Below are 21,848 nucleotides of genomic sequence, written 5' to 3' on the forward strand. Positions count from 1 at the left end.
TCCCTCCTGACCTCACCCCTCCTGACCTCACCCCTCCTGACCACATCCCTCCTGACTGCACCCCTCCTGACCACATCTCAACTAACTCAATCCCTCCTGACGGCATCACCTCCTGACCACATCCCTCTTGACCTCATCTCTACTGACCGAATCCCTCCTGACCACACCGTCCTGACCTCACCCCTCCTGACCACACCCTTCCTGAACTTACCCATCCTGACCACACCCCTCCTGACCACACCGTCCTGACCACACCCCTCCTGACCACATCCCTCCTGACCTCACCCCTCCTGACCACATCCCTACTAACTGCATCCCTCTTGCCCTCACCCCTCCTGACCGTACCCCTCCTGACCCCATCCCTACTCACAGCCTCCAAGGCTACCAGGTGCTGTTCACATGTGGCCAGCACTGTTGGTGGAAGGCGCCACACCCAGTAAACCCAGGTGTCTTCCTCCCATCCGGGCCCAACTGCCTCTTCCTGCTTCTGCAAGCCTAGTTTTTTCTAGTCTTTGGGAGAGGAAAATCTGGTTTTGCAAGCACACTGCCCAGTCTTTGTGTCTAGCCCTGGCTGTGTGGTTCTGCGAGTGTTTCTGACCAGTCTGGACCAGGGTGTCCTTCGGTGCCAGCGAGAGAGCAGCGTGCAAGGGAAATACACAGATCAGCCCTTGCTGTAACCCTGTCTGTTGTCCTGCCTACTATGTGACATAGAAATGACTATGTGAGATAGAAATGACTATGTGAGATAGAAATGACTATGTGAGATAGAAATGACTATGCGAGATAGAAATGACTATGTGAGATAGAAATGAAGACTGAAGAGGGTAACCCTCAGGGCAGCCCTGCACAGAAGCCCCTTCCCAGAGGGCCACGGCTGAGGCACACCACTCCCAGGACAGCTGGGCCTTGAGCTCCATTAGTCTTTTCTTACTGGGGAAAAAAGGCCCTGCTTTGCTCTTTTGTCCATAATACTAAAGAGAGCCTCTTGGGGAGCCCTGGATGTAAAGGCAGAGGTTCTGAGTTTAGGACTCCACAAATTGCCCCAATGGGAAACTGCTGGGAAGAAGAGTGGTTACCAGAGCCCAAATGCAGGCAGGCCAACCCCCTTCAAGGGAGCCCCCAGTGAGAAAAGGGGAACCCATCACAACCGCAGCTGTTCTCCACCTCACCAAGGCCTCTGAGGACAGGCAGGAGAGGAGGGAACCTGGTCTAACTGTGAGGAAGGAGCAAACTACAAATACTTGCCTTCAATGTGCCATGCTTTCTTTCCCCGGCAGAGCGGGCTGGGTGCTGGCGCAGTCACCGGGCAGCCAGTGCTGCTCTGCCTTAGGGTGCCCGTGTGCAGGAGAGACACAGCCTTTGTGCAGAATGCCCCACCCTGGGCACTTGACAGGGCGAGTGGAGGCCATGTGGCATTTCAGCCCCCACCCAGCTGCTGAACAGAGAGGCACACACTGAACAGCCTCACCCGCCACAGCCTTGCTCTCAAGGGTTCTGCTTTCCCCTGTGAGCGGAAATAAGGGGACCAATTTATCACACCTGCTGGGTGCCAGGTACTTTATGTATTATCTCCTTCTTTTTTTTTTTTTTTTTTTTTGAGATGGAGTTTTGCTCTTGTCGCCCAGGCTGGAGTGCAATGGCATGATCTTGGCTCACTGCAACCTTTGCCTCCTGGGTTCAAGCAATTCTCCTGCCTCAGCTCCCCAAGTAGCTGGGATTATGGGCATGCACCATGACCATGCCCGGTTAATTTTGTATTTTTAGTAGAGACAGGGTTTCTCTATGCTGGTCAGACTAGTCTCAAACTCCCGACCTCAGGTGATTTACCCTCCTTGGCTCCCAAAGTGCTGGGATTACAGATGTGAGTCACCGCGCCCTGCCTATATCATTTCCTTTAATCATCCCAACAACTATGTGAAGTGGGCTTTTTATCCCCATTTTACAGATGAGGTAACTACGGCTTTGAGATGTTACGCAACGAGTAAGGCCTTATGAGTCTTCACAGAAAGGGACCGGCGTGGAGGCTCCGAGCGGTCAGCTAGTTCCCATCACTGTTCTCCCTGGGGAGTTGTGGATGAGCAGTGACCCAGGAAGGTAGTGAGGACCCAAGAGGCTTTACCTACCTCTCAGACAGGAACCTGGGACAGGGCTTTGCCTGGGAAGGTCTATTATAGGGATTCTCACAGTGAGACGGGACCAGCATCTCCTCAGACAAACTACTGATCTTGAATTTGAAAAGAATTCTCAAATCTGCTTCTCATCCCTAATTCTTTTTACCACCGTGTCTTTTTCCCAGTTGGCACTGGCAGCAATGAAGCAGCTTGAGGGGCCGGGCGCGGTGGCTCACGCCTGTAATCCCAGCACTTTGGGAGGCCGAGGCGGGTGGCTCACCTGAGGTTGAGAGTTCGAGACCAGCCTGACCAATATGGAGAAACCCCGTCTCTACTAAAAAACAAAAATGACAAAATTAGCCAGGTGTAGTGGTGCACACCTGCAATCCCAGCTACTCGGGAGGCTGAGGCAGGAGAATCGCTTGAACCCGGGAGGTTAAGGTTGCAGTGAGCCGAGATCGCACCATTGCACTCCAGCCTGGACAACAAGACTGAAACTCCATCTGAAACAAAACAAAACAAAACAAAAACAGCTTGAGGACCAGACAGGGCATCAAAATCGGGGAAAGCTGGGGAACTCTGTGTCCTCTGAATCCAGTTCAGATGGAAAAGAAGCCCAAGAAGGGGGACAGGTCGGGGCAGCTGGAAAGACAAGACCAGGCTCCCCTTCCTGGGTGTGGAGGGAGATAGTGGTCGGAACCCCCAAAGAGAGCAGAGGATGGGGCTGGCCAGTGGGGTGGGGCTCCCCGCAGGAGACCCGTGCCACCGGCTGTGTGGCCGCTGGCCTGCCGAGCCTGCCGAGCTGCGCATCCGGTCGGAAGTAGGAGTCTGGCTCGGGCTGCTGCAGCTGTTCTGGGGATCTGCACAATTAAAATTCTCCCAGCTCTCGGTGGCCGCAGGAATCCAGTCACGTGGTGGACGTGGTGCCTGGGAGCTGGGGTCAATGAGAGCTCAGTCTGAGAGCAAACGTGTTCCTTCCGTCTGAGACATGTCCTGTGCTGGGCGATTGCTCACGGCAAACCTCACCATCCACAGGGAAGGAATCCTGCCAGGGACCCAGCCTGGCCTGAGAGCTCTCGGGAGCGTGGGTGGTGAGCAAGGACTCAGGGACACAGGAAAATCACTTCTCCTCCTGATCGGGATGTCGCCAGCCAACCATTTCTGTCCGAGGCTCCTTCCTGATACTTCCACTTCCCTTAGTTCGTTTTCCTCTCTGCCACAATGCCACTTTCTCTGCAAGCATGCTCCGATCTGGTTCCCGGATAACTTCAGAACTACGGCCTCATGACATCACCTCTCTATTATCCTGTCCCCTTTGCTAAGAATTGGCAATAAATTCAGAGGGCAAAAGCTTTCCTTTGAACTTGCTGAGTAAAAACCAAGGCTTTGTTATCTCTGGGTCTCGGGAATTGAAGGACTAGATTTCCCTCTCCTCCCCTCCCTCCTCCTTCCTGCAAGCCTCTTGATGAGAATGTATTTCCTAGTCACCTATGCTCACACCTATTTTGTAAATCTTCTAGATACTCTCCCTCCAGCCCATTCAGCTCTGCCAAAGGAGACCTGGACCCCAGGTCTTCCCCAGTTTTAGCCTCCCCCAACCAGCTTTTTATTCCTAAGGACCTCCCTCCACACCCAAGAAGCTATTTCCTGAAGGGGTCTGGTTCCTCCCCCATTGTTTTTCAGTTTGTTCCGTGCTGCTGTTTTTAGTCCTGCCTCACAGAAACCCTCATTCCTGTCGAAGACGGCCTGTCAGGAGTAACCCCTCTGCTTCCTAATGGACACTAACGTTCTGTCAGAAATTCACGCTCTCCTATCAGCAACCTGTTTTCTTGTCAGAAATCATTGTTGTGTCAGAAATCACTACTTTCTTTCTTTCTTTTTTTTTTTTTTAGATGGAGTCTCGCTCTGTCGCCCAGGCTGGAGTGCAGTGGCATGATCTCGGCTCACTGCAAGCTCCGCCTCCCGGGTTCACGCCATTCTCCTACCTCAGCCTCCCGAGTAGCTGGGACTACAGGCGCCCGCCACCTCCCCGGCTAATTTTTGTATTTTTAGTAGAGACGGGGTTTCACCATATTGGCCAGGATGGTCTCGAACTCCTGACCTCAGGTGATCTGCCCACCTCGGCCTCCCGAAGTGCTGGGATTACAGGTGTGAGCAAGGCTGAGAAATCACTACTTTCCTTTTAGAAATCACTGCCCTGAGAAAAATCAGTTTCTTTCAGAAATCCTTGTTTTCTTGTCAGAACTCCACGCATATCCCATTGGAGGCCAACAGTTTCTGTCAGACATCCCCGTTTTCCTGTCATAAACCACTGCTCTCCTGTCAGAAAGCCTTGGTCTCCTGTCAGAATTTCCTGGCGGAGCTTCCAGTCAGAAGTCATTAGTTTCCTGTAGGAAATCACTGTTCCTTGCCTGATCCTTCTTTCCCTAGAATATTCAGAGTTGCTTGTCATCCTTTGACTTTGGTAGTTTTCTTGTGACCTCCTTGCTGGGAGACGAGAAGGGCCACTGCCGGCTGTTCACACCTGTTTTGCCACATCTGTGGAAACTCAGTGCTGGCTCCAGAAACAGCCTGGGGTGCTGGACACAGCATGGGGGTGTCCACAGCCTCGTATGCCCCTGCTGGGTGATGACACACAAGTCATTTCTGCCTGCTGGACCTTTCCCCCATCTTTTTGTTGGGGGTGATAATATTACCTACTCTGCCTGCTTCATAGCATCTTTTATTTATTTATTTATTTTTATTTTTATTTTTTGAGATGGAGTCTCGCTCTGTCGCCCAGGCTGGAGGGCAGTGGCCGGATCTCAGTTCACTGCAAGCTCCACCTCCTGGGTTCACGCCATTCTCCTGCCTCAGCCTCCCGAGTAGCTGGGACTACAGGCGCCACCACCTCGCCCGGCTAGTTTTTTTTGTATTTTTGGTAGAGACGGGGTTTCACCGTGTTAGCCAGGATGGTCTCGATCTCCTGACCTCATGATCCGCCCGTCTCGGCCTCCCAAAGTGCTGGGATTACAGGCTTGAGCCACTGCGCCCTACCTCATAGCGTCTTTTAATTTAGATCAAGACACTTCTGACTTCCAAAAAGTTGCTACTTTGTTTGAGACAGAAATCTCTTTTCCTGTCATTTTTACTCACTGTTGCTCCACAGGGCAAATCTAATACTTCATACCACAGCCCTTCAACCCTGCCCCGAAATCTTCTCTTACCTGCAAAAAATACCTCCAGTTCTCTAACGCCCAGATTCAACCTGCTCAGTTCCTTGTACAGGTCTGTTGCCAGCCTGCTCCCCCGACTCCACCCCTGGTCCCACATTGTTAGAGTTTGTCTGGGTCTTTCTTGGAGTGTGCCGTGATCAGCTCAGGGGAAAGCACGATTATCACCTCCCTCCTTCTATAGCAGATTGCATGGTCAAGTTGCTGAGCTTTTGAACTGCAGACCGAATGTGCCATTTACCATGCAGAATCTTCCCAGGCAGAAGCTCCATTTATTCGTTTTTCTTTTTCTTTTCTTTTTTTTTTTTTTTTTTTTTTTTGAGACGGAGTCTCGCTCTGTCACCCAGGGTGGAGTGCAGTGGCGCAATCTCGGCTCACTGCAAGCTCCGCCTCCCGGGTTCCTGCCATTCTCCTGCCTCAGCCTCCCGAGCAGCTGGGACTACAGGCGCCGCCACCTCGCCCGGCTATTTTTTTTGTATTTTTTTAGTAGAGACGGGGTTTCACTGTGTTAGCCAGGATGGTCTCGATCTCCTGACCTCGTGATCCGCCCGTCTCGGCCTCCCAAAGTGCTGGGATTACAGGCTTGAGCCACTGCGCCCGGCCCGTTTTTCTTTTTCTATTAGAGGTTTGTAATTTTCTCTGAATACATTTTTCATATCCTTTTACATTAGCAAAATACTTAACGGTTTGGATTCTTCAGGGAATGAGTTATTTCTGTTGCATTTCCTTCTAGTCTTCATCTCTGGAATCTAGAAATGGTGCATTGGTTTAATTTTTTCTTATAATCTGAGATGTTGCTGAACTGATTTGCCATTTCCAAATAGTTTACCTGGAACACTCTGTGTCTTTCTTGGGGTGCTTACCCGTTCTGTCTTGTGATGGGGACAGCTTTATGGCAGGCTGTGTCGCGTGTTCCACCATTTTCTCCTTGGAACCACTCGAAATGGGTGCCAGCGCTTTTAGGCAGGAGCTGTGCTGGACACCAGAGTTCTAGGAAATGGGGATGGCATTATTTTATCATGATTATTATTATTATTTTGAGACGGAGTCTCGCTCTGTCACCCAGGCTGGAGTGCAATGGCACGATCTCGGCTCACTACAACCTCCGCCTCCCAGGTTCAAGCGATTCCCCTGCCTCAGCCTCCCGAGTAGCTGGGATTATAGTCACCCACCGACATGCGTGGCTAATTTTTGTATTTTTAGTAGAGACAGGGTTTCGCCATGTTGGCCAGGCTGATCTCGAACTCCTGACCTCAGGTGATCCACCCGCCTCAGCCTCCCAAAGTGCTGGGATGACAGGCATGAGCCACTGTGCCCAGCCTGGAAATGGGGATGGCATTATTAACAGGGTAATCTTTTGTTAATTCTGATTTCCATTTTTTTGAAGTAAATCATTCTAATAACTTTGGTAATTCAGCTATTAATAGCAACACATTGCTTACCACATACTTCCCATGTGAACACTGATCACACCGAGGTTGGAAATACTTGGCCTGGTGACCAAACAGGACTTTCACTGCATTATCCACTTTCAAATAGCGAATTTTAAGGTATATGTTAGTCCCTCCCCTGCTCAATGACAATAACAACAGGAAAAACTTAAAAATAGGCTTTGCAGACACATAGTTTATGTCCCAGCTTTGCCCTTCACAGGCCCTCTGGCCTTTAGGAATTATGGTACAGTCCTTGATTTCTCTGAATTTCAATTTCATGCTATGTAGAATGGGATTATGAATTGCCCCTCTTTCATTCCACTGATAAAAGAAACTCTCCACCCACCCTATAGAGTGGCTGATCAAAATATCCCATTCTCCTAGACACAGTGATTGATGAAGACACGCTCACATGACCCGAAGATGCCCAATCAAGATTCTTGAGGAGGGGAAATGTGGCTGCTGGGTCAAAATAGGGCTCTCTCCTTCTAAAATCATAAGATGTAGCCTGGGGCGCGGTGGCTTATACCTGTAATCCCAGCACTTTGGGAGGCCAAGGCAGGCGGATCATGAGGTCAGGAGATCTAGACCATCCTGACCAACACGGAGAAGCCCCATCTCTACTAAAAATACAAAATTAGCTGGGCGTGGTGGCACATGCCTGTAATCCCAACTACTCAGGAGGCTGAGGCAGGAGAATCGCTTGAACCCAGGAGGTGTAGGTTGCAGTGAGCCAAGATCACACCATTGCACTCCAGCCTGGGCAACAAGAGTGAAACTCTGTCTCAAAAACAACAACAAACACAAAAAATTAGCCGGGTGTGGTGCTGTGCTCCTGTAGTCCTAGCTACTGGGGAGGCTGAGGCAGGGGAATCTCTTGAACCCGGGAGGTGGAGGTTGCAGGGAGGGGAGATCGAGCCACTCCACTCCAGCCCAGGCAGAGCAAGACTCCATCTCAAAAAAAAAAGGCCGGGCACGGTGGCTCACACCTGTAATCCCAGCACTTTGGGAGGCTGAGGCAGGCGAATCACCTGAGGTCAGGAGTTCGAGACCAGCCTGACCAACATGGAGAAACACTGTCTCTACTAAAAATACAAAAATTAGCCAGGCATGTTGGTGGGCACCCATAATCCCAATTACTCGAGAGGCTGAGGCAGGAGACTTGCTTGAACCTGGGAGGCAGAGGTTGCAGTGAGTCGAGATTGCCCCACTGCACTGTAGCCTGGGTGACAGAGCGAGACTCTGTCAAAAAAAAAAAAAAAAAAAAAAAAAAATCATGAGATGTAAAGCTCAAGAAAGCCAGAGCTACTGGGGGTCATCTTTCCCAATACACGGAGAGAACATGCTGGAGAGTGAAGCTAACACAGTGGAAATGAAGGGAGACAGAGAGATTTCTGACATTGCCTTAATACATGGAACCAGCCTAGTCGGAAGTTAGACAACTCCTGATATTTTCATTTATGTGCACCCGTAATTCCTTTTTTTCTTAAGCTTGTTTGAGTTGAGTTTCTGTCGTGAGCAACCCAAAGAGGCTTAATACAGAAATATATTTTATCAGGCTGTCGTGAGAATTACTTGTGGTAATACCTATAAAGTGTATAATGCTTAAATAAGCAGGGACTAAAAAATGGAAACTTACTGTTATTATTGATAGCATTATGCAATGGATAGGAACTACTTTGTGTATGCTGAATCTTATTATCCTGTACTAGCAAAGATAGTACTAAGTACCACATAAAGTAGAATCTCAATAAACATATCCTTATAGACAAATTGATATCTCTTTATCTTAGTATAGAATTTAAACATGAATTAATCTGAATTTCTCTCTGCTTTTTACTCTGAGGAGATAGAGATGAATCTGCAAAATGGACAAAGTGTTGAACTTGGGAGTCAAGAGACCAGGGTTCTAGTTCTGATGACGCCTTTCACATTCTGAATGCCCTGCGGAAGCCCTTCCCTTCTCTGAGCCTTGGGTTCTCCATGTGTCAAATTAGGCTGTGGAAAAAGGTATCAAGAGATACTTTTAATGGTCCATGATTTCTGGGGATTAAAATAAATTCAATCTCATACCCCTTTTGCATCCTACCCACAGCCTCCCACAGCGACACATGGTTAGGGAGACTCAGGGTACTTGCAAATGGCCATTTGCACGACTTTGTGTGCTCATGGAAAGATGCAAGGAAGTCAGTACTCCTTACTTGCTAATGTAAAAATGTTACTGAATACATCTTAGAATGACTTTTAGTGACAAGGTCTGAAATATAATTTCAAATCAGAAAAAAATCATTTGAAATAAATATTTTTCATTCATCAGGCATTCATTTAGGGCCTTCTGGGTACATCCTGTACCCAGTACTAGGAGAACAAAGGGACTAAGGCTCTGTTCCTGAGGTCAAGGAGAGCCTTGTCTTGCAAAGAATGTTCCCTGAATATCTTGTTCATCAAAATTTCACTGGAGTGGCCGGGCGCGGTGGCTCAAGCCTGTAATCCCAGCACTTTGGGAGGCCGAGACGGGCGGATCACGAGGTCAGGAGATCGAGACCATCCTGGCTAACACGGTGAAACCCCGTCTCTACTAAAAATACAAAAAACTAGCCGGGCGAGGTGGCGGGCGCCTGTAGTCCCAGCTACTCAGGAGGCTGAGGCAGGAGAATGGCGTAAACCCGGGAGGCGGAGCTTGCAGTGAGCTGAGATCCGGCCACTGCACTCCAGCCCGGGCTACAGAGCAAGACTCCGTCTCAAAAAAAAAAAAAAAAAAAAAAAAAAAAATTTCACTGGAGTTCAGATTGAAATAGAGATTTTGATAACCTTACTGGACCAGGCCCTGGGTAGACAAGTTTGTTGACATCGTCTTAACACTTGATTATAACTTTCCTGTTCTTCCACCTCCCAGAAACACCAAGCTGGTAGAACCGAGACATGAGCCTCTGTAAACCGATTCTCCCTCCACAAAGGGGCCCTGACCCTCACAGCCCCATCCTCTTTCATCCTTGCTGCCTGATCCTAGGGAAGCTTTGCTCTGTGGTGGAGCCTGGAGCTGTGATGTATGCAGGCATTTGAAACCCCAGCTTTGTGGAAGACGTGAGACATAGATCTTTACTCTACCATTTGGAGAAAAGTCATTTTTATGTTAACACAAATGTTGATAGACAAGGAGCAAAGTTTAAGGTTGGAATGACTTTAAGATTCATTCGTTTTTAAAAATTTATACTTATTGAGTGCTTACTATGTGCCAGCACTGTCCTAGGCCCTTGGGGGCCGGTTGGTAAATAATACAGATAGAGTAGTTGATAATGCCTGATATAGTTTGGATGATTGTCCCCTCCAAATCTCATGTTGAAATGTAATCCCAGTGAAGGAGTGGGGCCTGGTGGGAGGTGTTTGGGTCTCGTGGGTGGACCCTCGTGAATGGCTGGGTGCTGTCCTAGGGCAGTGAATGTGTTCTCACGAGATCTGGCTGTTTAAAAACATGTGGTACCTGCCCCCTCTCTCTTGCTTCGACTCTCACCGTGTGACACCCGGCTCCACATTCACCTTCCACTGCGAGTGGAAGCTTCCTGAGGCCTTCACCGACGCTGATGCCAGCACCCTGCTCCCGGTACAGTCTACAGGACCATCAGCCAGTTCAACCTCTTTTCTTTTCTTTTGTCTTCTCTTCTCTTCCTCTTTTTTCTTTTCTTTTCTTTTGGTGATGGAGCTTTGCTCTGTCACCCAGGCTGGAGTGCAGTAGCGTGATCCTGGCTCACTGCAACCTCCGCCTCCCGGGTTCAAGCGATTCTCCGCCCTCAGCCTCCTAAGTAGCTGGGACTACAGGCGTGCGCCACCATGCCAGGCTAATTTTTGTATTTTTAGTAGAGACGGGGTTTCTCCATGTTGGTCAGGCTGGTCTCGAACTCCTGACCTCAAGTGATCCACCCACCTCAGCCTCCCAAAGTGCTGGGATTACAGGCGTGAGCCGCCGTGTCCGGCCAAACTCTCTTCTTTATAAATTACCCAGCCTCAGGTATTTCTTTTACAGCAGTATGAGAATGAACTAACACAGCGCCCTCATGGAGCTCACATTCTGGTGGAAGGCAGCAGAAAAAACATAGGTATTTCCGATGCTGATAAGTGCTGTAAAGAAAAATAGAGCAAGGTAAGGAAATGTCCAGCTTGCAAAGGACTCATTCAGGCTTCACCATCAGAGTCCCTGGATCTCCTTCTTGCCTCTGTCACAAGGTTTACGTGGGCCAAGCATGGGGGGTGGGAGTTGGGGATGGGGGTGTGGATTAACCAGGAAATGAATTGGCTTAAGAAATGCATCTTGAGCACCCAGAGGGAGGAAATGCTGATGGAAGGAGGCGGTGAGCTCACCCACCCCGTGGTGCTTCCCAGCTCAGAACCCACACCCTCTAGGGCCCCAGTCAGTCCTTCAGCCTTCTTCAGCAGGCTTCTGTCTCTGTTTTTCTACCTGCTCACGTAGTACAATCCCTGCCTGAGTGTCTGGGAGGCCCAAGGGGCTGCTCTGGAGGGCTTCCTTCAGATGACCACTTGTTTTCAGTTGCAATTTCACCTCATCAGCTATTCCCCCAGCTCCGCCCCAAACCCTTTGCCCTTATAGCCAAAGGCAGCCACATTCTCTGTCACCGGCCCACCTCCTACGCTATAGAACTTTCAAGGCCAAAGATCTTTACTTTGCCACTCTCCTAACCACACCCATGGTGGTTTCTCACGCCTCCCTCGAGCAAAGCCAAGGAGCCATCCTAAGGCAGGTCAGAGAAGGGAGCTTGATGAGTGGTGAGATGGGGTGGGGTGGGGAGCTGGGAGGTTGGTGGCATCTTGTACATGTCACAGGCTCTACGCCAGTGGTTCTTACAGTTGACTATGCATCAGTCACTGCAGGGCTTGTTAAAATCGAGAGACTGCGGGGCCCCACCCGGTTTCCGATTCGGTAGATCTGGAGCGGGCTCCAGAATCTGCGTGTCTAATAGGATCCCAGGCCAGGCTGGTGCTGCTGATCCGGGAGCCACACTGAGACCCCTGCTCTAGGCCAGCTGGCAAGGCCGGCCGAGCTCACCCTCCGAGCCCGCAGCCTCTTCCTGGGCTCTCCCCTCTAATCTATGGACCTTGCTGTTGCTCCGCGTCCTTCCCTTGTCAGTCATCTGATGATTTTCTCCCCCCAGCCCCCGCCCCTCTGAAAAATGCTTCTGGAGTGTGATCTGAAAATACATTATACCAAGTTGCCAGTGACTGGTCATCACTATCATCCCTTCCAGGAATATTTGAATTTTAATGGTCCAATAACCTGCAAAGCTAAAGAAATAAAACTTGGGTGGTGGACTTCAGGGATCTGCTAATGAATGGTGGCTGTGTTCGGGGGCTCAGAGCCTCCGAAACTGTGTAGGTGGCCACTTATCGTACCCTGTCTGTGTGCCTGTGGGGGAATGTCTCCTACCCAGCCTGGATAAGAATTTAAATTCCACGTCCCTCTTCTTCAGAAGCAGTGAGGCAGAGATGCTGCTACTGAAGAGAATACCAGCTAATGTCAGTAGTTAAATCCCCCAAGGAGACAGGAGTCTCTGTGTCTTCTGTGTTCTGGGAGTGGCTCTTGCTTCAGAGGGAAGAAAGAAAATCTGTTGAGACAGATTCCGATTCTCTTGCTGAGGGAGGCCCCGCTGTGGTAGCATCAGGGTCCAGGTCTCTCCCTGAAGAAGACACTCAACCGAATTTTCAAAATTAGGGCCACAGCTCCCCGCCTCGGGTTAAAAATGAAAGAACGGGAGGGCTTAGAAGTTGGACAGAGACACAAAAGGAAGAGGCTGGAAAAGAGGGCAAGCCGTGAGAGTTCAACCATGGCCAAATTGCCCATCTGTCCAGAATTTCTCCCCTGAGCACTTGCCCTCTAGTCCCGAGAGGCAGCATTTGGCCTCTTATCCTACTCCTGAGAAGAAACATCTCCTGGAAAGAATAAAAATGCTGGAAGGAGAAGGAGCAGAAGAAAGAACGTCTCCTGGAAAGAATGAAAATGCTGGAAGGAAGGAGCAGAAGAAGGAACAGGGCCTGCGGGGTGGGCAGCGGGTGTTGTCCATCCAAGTTGACTTAGGAGGACAGCAATGTGACACAGATCGGCCAGCACTGGCCTAGGAGCCAGAGGCCTCCATTCTTGTCTTTGTGTGGCCTAGAACAAGTCACTGTCCTCTCCACTGCCCTCCAAGGCATCGGCTAAGACAACCTCTGGGTGTCCCTTCAGACTCTGAAATCTTACCACCTCATCTACCATCATCATTTACCATGAGAAGTGCATGAGAGGTAAGAGTGAGTTCATCCGAACTCTTCAGATGACCTTCATTTTTTCCGTCTCCTCTAGCCTTAGATGGAATTGTACTCAAGGACATGCCTGCTTCAAAGCTTTTCTCCAAGTTTGTCTTCAGTTGCTATTTCTGAAGCCACATCACACACTGAGAAACTCCTCCCTTTTTCTCTACCCTGCTTCTCCCCCCATCTGTCTCCTTCTTGTCACTTTTAGTTGGTTTTGCAAACTCTGAGGCCATCCCAGCTGCCCTTGTCTGCCCGTGAGAATTCCTTTTCCACAGTGCCTCAAGAGCAGGATGGAAGTTCCAAGAGTATGAATTCATTTCACAACATGTACGTTTTGCAGCATACCCCTGTAAGTGTGCGTGTGACAGTGTGCACGTGCGCATATGCCACCAAGACATTCTGGACTCATTAAAAAATGGCAGTTAAGAGCTCAGGTTTGGCTGGGCGCAGTGGCTCATGACTGTAATCCAGCACTTTGGGAGACCGAGGCGGATGGATCACCTGAGGTCAGGAGTTTGAGACCAGCCTGACCAACATGGTGAAACCCCATCTCTACTAAATGCAAAAAAAATCAGCAGGGTGTGGTGGCATGTGCCTGTAGTCCCAGCTACTCAGGAGCCTGAGGCAGGAGAATCGCTTGAACCTGGGGGCAAATGTTGCAGTGAGCCAAGATTGTGCCACTGCACTCCAGCCTGGGCGACAGGGCGAGACTCTGTCTCAAAAAAACAAAAGCAAAAACAACAAACAAACGAGAGCTCAAGTTTTGTCTTTTTTTTTTTTTCCTTCCTTTTTGTGGAGAACGGGGTCTCACTATATTACCCAGGCAGGTATCGAACTCCTGGGCTCAAGCTATCCTCCCGCCTCTGCCTCCCTGAGAGCTGGGATTACAGGCGTGAGCCACTGTGCCGGCAAGCTCAAGTTTTAGAGCCATTCACACCTAGTTTACATCCTGCCCCAGCCACTTAGGTAGTTGTGTGACGTTGGGCAAACTGCCTAACCTTTCCAAGCCTCAGTTGACCTACCTGCACATTGATAATATACACCCCAAGAGCTTGCCGGGGGCCACTGCCTGCTTCTTGAAGATAACAATTGTTTCTGAGAGATCAGAAGGTTCCATCCGTGTCTTGGCCAGGCGTCCTCTCTTGTAGATAGTAGCACTTCTTTCTACTGTGGCTATCTCAGTGTAGGCCACCTTCCCGTACCCCCCACAACACCTGGAATTCTGAGCCAAAGGCCTCCAGATAGGATGACATCTAAGCGGCCACTGGGTAGACGTGAGCCCTCTCCTCCAGACCCACTGACTCTTCAGGCTCCACAAACTCACACACCAGGAACATGCAGATTTCTTTCCTGAAGGTTGAGGGTGATTTCAGAGAGTAGCAACAGAATCCAGAGCACGCGTCTACTTAGAATTTTCCTGAATCTCACAAGGACAGACTTAGATCTTTATAAGGAGGGCCTATTTGGATTCCCCCTCCACTCCTACACGTTTGGACCTCAAGTACAAAGGCATGCTGTCCTCTTTGGTCTGTGCAGGGCCTGCTTTTGTGTTCATCATTTATGTGTTTATTCCTCCACACACCCCGTCCATTCTCCTTCCCCCCATAGGCAATCACGGATTTAGTGTGTATCTTTTGTATACTTCTCGCAAACCATATGGTGGTATTTTCGTGTGTATTTGTTGTACCTAAATGGTGTTGTCTCACACAGTGCATTCTTTCCCTCCCTCCTTCCACCCAGCACTCTGCCTTTATGAGCCATCCATGTTGCCGTGTGTTGTTCTAGCTGGCTTTCCCCCTTCACTCTCCCCAGACGCACTCTGGGTGACTTTCGATTTCCCCGCCACGAGTAACAACACGGTAATGGGCACCCCCTAAAAGCACTTCCACTCCCTCCTAACCGGACTCACCTGCTTTCAGGTTGGTAAGTGCAGTCTCTAACTTTTGAGTCTGAAAACTCATAAAGAGCTCTCTCAGATTTGTCTTGAGTCATGAAGGCTCCAGTAACACCCAGGAGGCATAGAAATGAGCGTTCATGTTTGTTCCACCTTGTCTCCTGGGGCCCCAGGGAAGGGGCTTCTACACCTGTGGTCTCAGACAATAGGAGCCTCTTCTGTGAGTTTTCAGATCAGGCTCAGGTTGCTTTCTTCGTTTGACTGATTAAAGAAAGCACATGTTCCAAAGGCAAACACGTTTTTCCACTCAGTACAGTCTAAATCCATAAGGAATCTATCCTTTGTTAACCACACATTCACCCTGCCCTTGGAATCCTGTTGAGACCAGGGTCTCTTTTTGTCAGTGGGGAGTGAGGGGAAGGCTCAGGGAGTTCTGCTGGTGCTTCAGAAGAGCTACTCTTGATTTTCATGGCTGCTCTGAGCTCACACATGGGGAAAAGCATAGGCATAGGCCTCTATTAATTTTTTTCATCAGTAATTGTCTTCTAGTCAAGAAGAACTTCATGGTTTGCCAGCTCCTCACAAACAGGAGCTTTAATAGGACTGAACGCTATTCACTGAATGACATCTATTCCTAGTGGGCAAGGTTTCCTGACATCTTCATCCTCCTGGTCCATCTTCTTCACTCGGGGCACTTCCTCAACTTTCTCAGTCAAACCGTCTCTTTTTGGGGGACCCAGAGGTGCTGCACAAGACTCAAGGAGCTCTACACCAGGAGCCAATGGTCCTGGCCTGGACCCCGACCTATCTCCATGGCTTGTGTGATGCTGAACTGCTGGTTGAAACTCTCAAAGCCTCCATTTTCTTGTTAAAAGACAAGTGGAGTGAGGTAGGGAGTAGTGTTGGAGATTTAAGGCCTTCTGAGTTTGTTTTTGTTTTTGTTTTTGATTTTGTTTTGAGACAAGATTTTTCTATGTCACCCAGGCTAGAGTGCAGTGGGGCAATTATAGCTCATTGCAGCCTTGACCTCCCTGGTCAAGCAATTCTCCCACCTCAGACTCCCAAGTAGCAGCTTCTACAAGCATGTGCCACCACAGCTGGCTAATTTTTTAATGTTTTTGGTAGAGATGAGGATCTCACTATGTTGCCCAGGCTGGTCTTATACTCCTGGGCTCAAGTGATCCTTCCACCTTGGCCTCCCACAGTTCTGGGATTACAAGCATGAGCCACTGCACCCGGCCATCTTTTGGTTCTTCACGTCTGTGTTTTTGCAAAGGCTTTGGTATTCCTTTGCCATCTGCCTTCTCCCTCCCCACTTTAGCTATGCCCCTTTTTGATGCCAACCTGCCACCAGCCCCTCCTGCTTCTCTAGCTCCCAGCCCTCTCCACCTCTCACCTCTCTCCCCTGTTCATTCTCCGACACCTTTCTCCCAAGAAACGTTCATACCCTGGCAGCCTCCTTCATGGAATCGACTGTTCTGGGTCTGCAGGGTCTCCCCTCCTCTCCTGACCCTCCTCTCAGTCACACAGTCCTCTGAGGTTTTTATCAGGTAAGTGGAAGCCGAGTGCTTTGAAGTAACTTAATTTGCCCTGAAACCACCTCAAATTCTTGGGGGCTTCTCTTGATCAGGAGTAATTCTGGGCTACCCTGGAGCTCTCACGGTCATACAGGATCACAGGCTACCCTAGAGACTCTCAGATCTGTTTCTTAGGCTAGAAGAAGACAGGAACCAACAAATCTCTTCTGTGGCAGATTGCTATGCCTCTTACCCTTTCCCCCATCAAATCAAGCCCACAGGAATTTCTTTTCTTCTAAGAACTATGGGCTACCACGGCTGCCTAGACTCACTCATCCATCCTTTCTTTTTTCTTTTTCTTTCTTTTCTGTCCTTCCTTCTTCCTTTCTTCCTTTCTTTCAGACAGGGTCTCACTTTGTCCCCTAGGCTGCAGCACAATGGTGTGATCTCAGCTCACTGCAACCTCTGCCTCCCGGGCTCAAGCTATCCTCCCACCTCAGTCCCCTAAGTAGCTGCAACCACAGGAGTGTGCCACCGCGCCAGGCTATTTTTTGTGTGTTTTTGGTAGAGATGGAGTTTCCTCATGTTGCCCAGGCTGGCATGCATCCTTTCATGCATTCACTTACTCATCAAACATAAGGGGAAATAGCTCAAGGATTCCGAGATGGGTATGCGCAAAGACCTGGCCTTCCAGATAATGATGACTGAAGATCTGGAGACAGGGCCCATCCCCTTCTAACACACACAGTGGTGGAAAAATGGGACTAGAGGCCGAGTTAGGGTTAGGAGAGGTTTTGCCTGAAACCTTTTGCTGAAGCTGTGATCACTCCATTGCAAGGTTGTTCACAAGTACATGCATTCCTTCACACACAGCAGCATACACGGCAAAGCATGAAAATCAATAGGATGAGAAGGACCAAGGATTGTGCAGTGATGAATAGGTGTATTTATCAGCTTGCCCTTCTGTCTGAGCTCCCTGTCTTTCCAGGCCACCTTGCCCTCCTTTTCTTTCTAGAACTCATCTTGCTGCAATTCACAGGGGAGAGTAAGAGGGTGGAAGACAGCCTTGCGGGGACTTAGTGCATTACACATGGGGACCCCCACCGTGGCTTTGCCTGTCAAGCAGCAACATGTCCTCTCTTCTTATGATGTTATAAGCTGAAGTACTCTTTCAAACTTGGTGTTATCTTGGAACCACATCCATTTGCTAGATATCTTTTCGGTTTGTGTGTTTGTTTGTTTTTTGAGACAGAGTCTCGTTCTGTCGCCCAGGCTAGAGTACAGTGGTGTAATCTCGGCTCGCTGCAACCTTCACCTCCCAGGTTCAAGCGATTCTCTTGCCTCAGCCTCCCAAGTAGCTGGGATTACAGCTGGCCACCATGCCTGGCTACTTTTTGTATTTTTAGTAGAGACGGAGTTTCACTATGTTGGCCAGGCTGGTCTTGAACTCCTGACCTCAAGTGATCTGCCCACCTCGGCCTCCCAAAGTGCTGGAATTACAGGTATGAGCCACTGCACCCAGCCTAGATATCAATTTTTAAGAGTTTTCTGAAGACACCCCAATTATTTGGTGTCACTAGTAGTCATAACACTAGACCATATTTTAAGGAAGTCTTAAAGAAAGATCAAATATTTGATAAATATATGTAATGCAGTGGCAAATGTATGTACAACTGCTCAGAGGTGAAAAGAGTATGTGGGGGTTGTTCTGTGACTGGCCTAATCTTCCTCACGCATCCTCTCCCTGTTGTACAGTGCAAGTAAAGGTGACGGGCACTTGACAATCAACAGTAACTCATTTGACTTCAGCTTTGAGAGGCTCACTGGGCAAATGCTCATGAGTGCTGATTTCTCTCCCATCCGCCTGTTCTGCCCCAAGATGGCGGCAGGGTGGATGGGGAGTAGCCTGGGAGTTCTTGCTTGTCCTGTGCCGGCCTCTGGATCTTTGTGGGTTCCTGCTGCTGGCCAGGTATTTGATTGGTTTATGATTTCCACAGTGGACCTGTGGTACAGTCAGCGCCTAGCGCACCCCCTTGCTGACTCACACCTTCTGAGTCTCAGCTACATACCCCTCTACCCTAACACCACCCTATTCCTCATCGTGGATCCTCCGTGTGAGGCCCAGTGACTTTTGCCTCAATCATCTCTATTTCCCAAGGGCTGTGCAGGAACCTAGGGCTCTTCCAGTGCATGAGCCTTGCGGGAGCATTGACACAGGCCTCTCCCGGCCTCACCACCCTATGTGACCGCTTTTCACTCTTAATATGGCTACCCCCTCTGAGTGGTAGGGCCCTGCGAGCTGATCTCACAAATGCCACCATGGAATGGAAAGCATGTTAAAAAAAAAAAAAAAAAAGTCTTTGCTTTTGGCTTTCCCCCAAGGCTATCTAACAACCCCTAATCCTAATCCACAGTCTTGGATTTCAAGCTTGGCGATGGGGCTGGGGGGCCAAAAATCTCAGGTCTGTTTCCTTCCCCTATTTCTATCTCTTTTCCTTCTCCCAGTGCCCAGTGGAGCAAGAAGGGGAGGCTCCCACCTCTTTGTTTTGTGTTATGTCTTCCATCTTCCATAGGACAGTGACCCTCATGGCCTGGCCACCACAAGAAAAACAGGGATCTTCTGTAAACTATGGAAGAAATCATGAGGTGGGGCCCCCAGTCTTTTGTTACGGGAGATGCTGAACAAACAGGAAAGACAGACACAATTGCACTGCTTTACTATCTCCCAAGTAGCTCCATTACATTTTAATTTATGCATTATCCCTAGTCTTTCTCCAGATGAGCATTGTTGTTTAGGAAGACAAAAAGTTAGGCAGAGAAAAATATTTTTAATTTCTACTATCTGAAAGTCACTGTACTGGGGAAGGGGAAAACAAATGATAAGACACGGTCTCAGCCTCCAAGAAACTGACATTCTACCAACTGTGATAAAAGTGAACCGGGAACGGAGCCGCAGGAGGAACCGTACGTGCTTGCACAGTGCAGGGCAACAGCTGACGCAAGGGGACTTGGTGTGCTTTGAATGAGATGCAAATTGAAAGGGGATTGAAGAAGTCACAGATGACTAGAATGACCAGGGTTTCAAGACTGGATGTCAGGAATACGGAGGTTTTGAGGTGATCTGGTTTGGTTTTGTATGTTCCGCTGCTAGAATCGTAGCTCTGATTGCTCACCACACACCAGGCCTGGCTCCTGGCCGCTCCCCGGAGTTCAGTGCACGTGGGACTGACGCGTGGACTCGCCCCCTACATGCCCGACTGGTTTTTAATGAGACAACAAGTCTGCAGCAAAACTTGACTCTTTCAGGGTTTGCCGAAGAGACAAAAATGGCTTTTGAAAATGGAACGTCTCCCAGAGGTTACCTCCCCTTTTCCCAGCCAGCTGCCTTCATCATTGACAGCAGCGGCAACAGCTACAGCTTAAGATGCAGCTATAGCTAAAACAGCCCCAGACACGGATTGTGGAGAGCCAACAGGGCTCCACGCTAAGAGGGTAAGGAAGATAGAAAAGACTCTCTGTAGGAGCTGGTGGTGAAGCTACGAGGCCCAGCACTGCGTGGAGGCCCAGCACCGGCGGTGCATTAATGCAACAAGTATTTATTGAGTGCCTACTATATACTCTGTTCTAGGCATTGAGAATACGTGGTGAGAGAGAGACAGAAAAGGACTACATTCTAGTAGAAAACATAAACAGTAAATAAGTAAAAAAACAAATATAAACATGAACTGTAAAAATATCAGAGTGGTAAGTGCTACGCAAAAAAATTAAAATAGAGAGATGGGCTAGAGAGAAGTTGAGCGGCCCCTTTGGAGGAGTTGGTCAGCGAAGTTCAGCAAAAAATATAATACTTCTTGTGGGCTTCTGAATTGAGCATAAGTAACTCTATACTTATTATTGAAGTAAATTGTATTAATTGTCTCCACATGCCTTAGAGCATCTGTGTGTATTTTTTTTCCTGACATTTACAGTTTGTAAAGTATTTAGCAATAATTTAAGAGTAGGCCACACTTGTTTTCTCTTAAGCTTCTATCAGATTGGATTAAGATAGTCCAGTCTACTTCTAGGAGAAGTGAATGGATAAAAGAGGTGGCTTCTTTGCCTCAAACTGCAAAGAAGTCTGATCACCTTGCATAGACAGCAATTTCCACGAAGAAAAGTGGGGGAAGCAATCAGTTCCTTAAAGGAGGGATCAGAGGAAAGGAAAGGAGGACGCTGGATGCAGGAAACAAGGACGGTAAGTTGGGAGCAATCTTCTCGTTGTACTTGATGGGAACATTATACCTCCTTTCTTGTCTGTCATTTAATAGAGCTGATACTCAGCCACGGGTCATTTACCCCTAAAACAACCTCTTGTGTTCTCTGAAAGGATCCTCTCAGGAATACACAATGCTTAATAGCCTTACTCAGATGCTCAGTCTAATGGTGACACCCTGAAACAGCAAGCATATTGGCAATTATAAACTAAGGTTTCTGAGACTTTACAGAAAGAATCACCAATAAGAGAATAACAAGCCCAAGGAAAAGGTCAGCTCATGCCAGTTTGGAGGCTGGCTTGGTACCATCGAGCAGCCAGATGCAGCCATCTCCTCCCCCAGGGAGGACCACTCATTAACTCTGCTCTGTGATTTAAAGAGGTATCGATTTGTCCGTGACATTCAAGCATTTCTGAAGAACAGGGTTTGAAATATGCTGTTTCAGAGCATTTTACCCCAAATGACCACATTGAATAGAGATTGGAAAATATATAGAAATGAAAGGAGCCGTATTCCCTTAAACCTCATTATCCTTTTGATTAGCCAATTCACATTCTGTTCAACATTCTGCTTAATTTGCTTTTTCTGTATAGTGAGATCAATGACTTTAAGCATTGTTTCTCCAAGTTCCTTTTACCCGTGGGAGACTCAACAAGTTAACAGCCACCATGTGTAAAATCAGTAGCTGAAGTGCACAATACCTAGCCAGGCATGGAGGCGTGCACCTGTGATCCCAGCTACTCGGGAGGCTGAGGCAGGAGAACTGCTTGAACCTGGGAGGCGGAGGTTGCAGTGAGCTGAGATCGTGCCACTGCTCTCCAGCCTGCACAACAGAGTGAGACTCCATCAAATAATAATAATAATAAAAGTACAATATACCAAATGGGAGGGATCTGAAGTGATTCTTCCTTTTGTCTTTCCTGTGAGAGTGGCAATTTGCTGACTTCCGAGGGGAAGATCTAAGGGAGGATTTGTAAAAGTCATCTTCTAATATAAAGAGATACTTGTGTTTTGGCTTCTCGGAGGACTAGGGCCCTCAGTGCCAAGCGGAGAGAGGAGACTCTGCCGAGAGAGGAGACTAGTTATGTGGAGAGAGGAGACTAGTCATGTGGAGAGAGACTAGTTATG

At 48.7% G+C, this 21,848-nt stretch overlaps 1 long non-coding RNA gene across 1 annotated transcript; it reads left to right on the forward strand.

Annotated features, from left to right (window-relative positions):
- The first annotated feature begins 1,449 nt into the window (after positions 1–1,449).
- Positions 1,450–19,188, forward strand: LOC140713558 (uncharacterized). The gene is made up of 6 exons (XR_012095670.1): positions 1,450–1,553; positions 1,946–2,097; positions 4,611–4,614; positions 13,106–13,157; positions 13,265–13,405; positions 18,973–19,188. It is a non-coding gene; the product is annotated as an uncharacterized lncRNA (long non-coding RNA).
- The last annotated feature ends 2,660 nt before the right edge of the window (positions 19,189–21,848 follow it).

Source organism: Chlorocebus sabaeus, chromosome 15, assembly GCF_047675955.1.
Source record: "Chlorocebus sabaeus isolate Y175 chromosome 15, mChlSab1.0.hap1, whole genome shotgun sequence".
In the NCBI taxonomy this organism is placed as follows: Eukaryota; Metazoa; Chordata; class Mammalia; order Primates; family Cercopithecidae; genus Chlorocebus; species Chlorocebus sabaeus.